Raw genomic sequence first — 4,170 nt, forward strand, 5'->3', positions numbered from 1 at the left:
GAATTCCAGACAACTGCTGAAATTTAGAGACTGCTGTTTTAAACTGACTTCAACACTTTTTTAAGGATAAGAGAGAGTTAGAGAGAAAGATAGTATCAGAGTAATTTATTAATTTGAAAATAAATCATGTAAGTCACTGTACAAATGAAAAGATAAAATAAAATACATTAAAAGAAAAAAACAAACAAACAATAAATTAAAATACAGTCTGGCCCGTCATCTCCATTCTTCGCCCCTCCCCTTCTGGGTTTTTGAAAGCTGACTGAAAACAAAGTAAATCTTGCACAGTAATACACCGCAGTGTCTTCAGTCTTCAGCTGATTCATGTGCAGAAAGAAATTAGAGCTGTCCTTAGATGCTGTGAACCTGCCCTGCACTGACTGAGCTGAGCCTGAGCCTGTTTGCTCATGCATGTAGACTAACAGAGTAGGTGTGCTCAAACAAAACTGCCAATTACTCTATCTATCTATCTATCTATCTATCTATCTATCTATCTTTGGCAAACAAACTTTGGTATTTTTTCATAAGCTATACTAAAAGTCTGAAGGGTCTAATATTATGTCAACAAATAAACTGTTTTATTGAAAATGTTTTCACTGAAGAGAGGTTCTTGTGCAGGTCCTGTGGCAGTTTGTGGTACAGTGTATCAAGAGCACAATAATACACAGCTGTGTCTTCAGTGTTGAAGTTTTGTCCTGTTAAAATGACTGCGTTGCTGGAGGATTCAGATGAGAAACTGATCTTATTTTTCAGTGAATCTTTGACACCATTGCTACTGGAAGTGTAGAACCAGCCAATCCATTCCATCGGTTTTCCACTTGAATGTCTGATCCAGTTTGTGTAGCCACCGCCTGAAGCTGAATATCCAGTGATCTTACAGGCGATGGTAAATGTTTCTCCTGGTTTTACTACCATGACAGGAGGCTGATTCAGCTCAATACAGAAAAGACCTACAATCATTAAAGCATTTTCAGTAATACAAATTGAATTTGATTTATTCGTTTTTTTGTGTTGAGCTGAGGATACTCACAGGGTGCAGTTGCCAAAACCAGCAGTATGGAAATGCAGTCCATGATTCTGGTTGTATTTTCACTGCACTGTGGCTCTGTAAAACACTAAGAGCCTTTATTATGTCTGTGTGCTCCTGTTTACATGAGAGAAGGGTGGAGATTTGCATTATGTAAAATGTATCTGTCAATAGTTCATATGATAATTATTAACGATGCAAATTTAGTTGCCTGACATTGTGTTATTGATTTATAAAATAAAGCCTCAAAGAGAAGCAAGATACATGTGTTTATTCAATTTTGGAGGGACGCCTTGTTCTTGATAATGTCACTGTTGTGCCTTAATTTTTCCACTTGTTGATAACGTCCTCACGGTGCTCCATGCTAGATATCTAATGCCTTGGTAATTTTTTTAGCCCTCACCTGAGCTGTAAATTTCAACAATGAGATCACATCGATGCTTCATAAGCTCTTTGTGGCCCATGGCTCTTTTGGTAGCATGTAACCTAAAACATCAGAAAAATCTCACAAAAACTGCTCAGATTTATTCGGAGTTAGTCAATGTCATTTCTGGTGAAGACAGATGTGTATTTTTCACATGAGCTGAACACAGCAACATAACCAATTATGCAATTATATAATACAAAATTGTTAATTAAGTTTCTCTCTCTCTCTCTCTCTGAAATGTCACTTTGGTTTTCAGTAAAATTGCATTTGTTGTATTTTTTTACATTACATTAAAGGTGCAAAAGTTCTGATATAATTTATCTTTGTTTAATTTTTCACTTCACAAAATCCAGCTGTTTTAACAGGGAAGTGTAGACTTTTTTTTAATCCACTGTTTGAGATACATGCTATTTTAGACCTCTTGCAGCCTGTCTGATCCAGGCCAAGTTCTGGCTGTACAGGTAAGTCTGTGAGATCCTCCAGGTTTAATGACCGCTGACTCAGACTCAGGGTGTACTCACACTAGGCGCTCTGAACCGTGCCCGAGCGCGTTTGACCCCCAATGCCCGGTTCGTTTGACTAGTGTGATCGCTCCAAACCGTGCCCGGGCGCGGTTCGTTTAGCAGGCCCTGGTCCGCTTGGAAGAGGTGGGCCAGAGCGCGGTTCAGTTGGGCCCGAGTGCGGTTCGCATGCAGTGTGAGCGCTAACTGTGCCTGAGCACAGAATTAATTTGAGTATATTTGGAATTATAACAGGTCTGCTTCTCACCTTTGATGAACAGGAATTGTAGTTTGCGAGTAAAGCTGCAAATTCCTCAATTAACATCAGCTGCCTTTGTGATAATCCTCTGATATGTGCAAGTGAAAATCAATGCGCGGCAATCGCGCTCGGGCTCGGTTCAAGGCAACTGTGCCTAGTGTGATTACACCCTCAGTCAGTGTCTGACACCAACAATATGAAAAATTAACAATTCAACATTAACATTTACAACAGTACACATGAATAAGTCTGATTGTCAACAGGTTTTCAAAAGCTCTTCTTACATTCTGTGAGAGCAAACATGACGATAAAACTCTCATTAGAGTATTAGTAGATGTAGGGGTAGTTGAATAAGGGGTTAGGGTTAGCAGAATAAGTTGACATGTTACAAAGTTACTTATAGTGGGTAGAATAAAGTCACAATAAAGTGTTAGTAGATATGAAGCAGACAGTCTACTAATACTCTAATGCGAGTTAGTTGACATGTAGGTGCAACGTTACTTATAGTCAACAGAATGTCTAAAGGGGACCATCAAAATAAAGTGTTACCTAGCAATTTCTAAAGCTATCACCATTGATTCATCATTGATTCTGCATTGTTTGACTGGAAACTTGTTCAAAAGATCATCATTCAAAGATATTAATTTAACTTACAAGTTGTAAAAGATCACACAAAAGCTCAATTACATGTTAATTTGTGAATGTTTTTATTCTAGCAATAAAAACATTAAATATTTTGTTCTTTAAAATTATATATCCTGACATTGATGAACGAAGGTCTTACGGATGTGGAACAGCATGCGGGTGAGTAATAAATGACATTATTTTCATTTTTGGGTGAACTAACCCTTTAAAGATTGCAGTATGCCTATAATTTTTCTCATGCATTTAGGAAGACCTCCATGAAAAGTGTTAAGGGTTTAAATAAATATTTAAATTGTAGCTTGTTGAATTTTGGGGGAGTGCACTGAACAATGATCCTGAGCCCTCAGAGATCACATGAATAGTTTTTGTTCAGCCCTGCAGTTTTTGTGTAACTGTGAATCTCTTGCACAGTAATGAACAGCTGTGTCTTCAGTCTTCAGGCTTTTCACCTCTAAATACAGCATGTTTTTGCTGGTGTCTTTTGTGATTGAGAACTGGCCTTGTAGAGACTGAGCAAAAATAGTACCAGTGCCAGTGTCAATACGGCCGATCCACTCCAGTCCTCTCCCTGGTTTCTGACGGATCCAGGTCATGTAGTAGCTGCTCATTGAGATTCCAGACACACTGCAGGACAGAGTGACTGATTCTCCTGGTCTTTTCACCACAGAATCTGAAGAGATCAAAGACTGACCTCTAACAGCTGAAAAACAGAGAAAATTAATGTTAGATGGATTAGAAAAATGAAATAGCAATAACAATCTACTTGAAATCAGAGTTTCTCACATGCACTAATCATCAGTAGGAGTCCATACAGCAGCATCTCCATTACAACAGAAAAACTGTCAAACTAAAAGGCAGTAAAACAGTTATAGGTTACACTGCAGCTGTTTTAGTCACTGGACACATGCACTGACTGAAAGTTCAGCTTATAACATAATCTTTCAGGAGTCTGGGAGACTTTGCCCTTCCCCTACAGTGGAAAGATCAATTGTTTTTGGAAAATCACCAGCACTGCATTGATGGGTCATTTTTTAGATGTCTAATTTGTTTTTAGTATATTGTTGTTGTTTCTTCTCCTTTCTGGATTAGTATAACAGGGATTAGTGTGTCAGTTGTGGGCACAAGGAGTTAGTTTCAAGAGCTGGTTGTGGTTCCACATGTATCTTCCTTCTAGACTGGATTTACAGCTTATCAGGATGTATATCAACATCTACCTATAGGAATACGACACCTATCACAGCATCCATATATAAGCTCCTCAGTATTATCAGCAGCTATCGCATTTCTCAAGAGCTAATTACCCTCCTTCATC

General features: G+C 38.3%; 1 long non-coding RNA gene across 1 annotated transcript; it reads right to left on the reverse strand.

Annotated features, from left to right (window-relative positions):
* Window positions 1-891: 891 nt before the first annotated feature.
* LOC127509631 (uncharacterized) lies at window positions 892-2,237 on the reverse strand. The gene is made up of 3 exons (XR_007929296.1): window positions 2,223-2,237; window positions 1,031-1,144; window positions 892-950 (listed from the first exon to the last, which is right to left on the reverse strand). It is a non-coding gene; the product is annotated as an uncharacterized LOC127509631 (long non-coding RNA).
* Between the last annotated feature and the right edge of the window lie 1,933 nt (window positions 2,238-4,170).

Source organism: Ctenopharyngodon idella, chromosome 3 (genome assembly GCF_019924925.1).
Source record: "Ctenopharyngodon idella isolate HZGC_01 chromosome 3, HZGC01, whole genome shotgun sequence".
NCBI classification, from domain to species: Eukaryota; Metazoa; Chordata; class Actinopteri; order Cypriniformes; family Xenocyprididae; genus Ctenopharyngodon; species Ctenopharyngodon idella.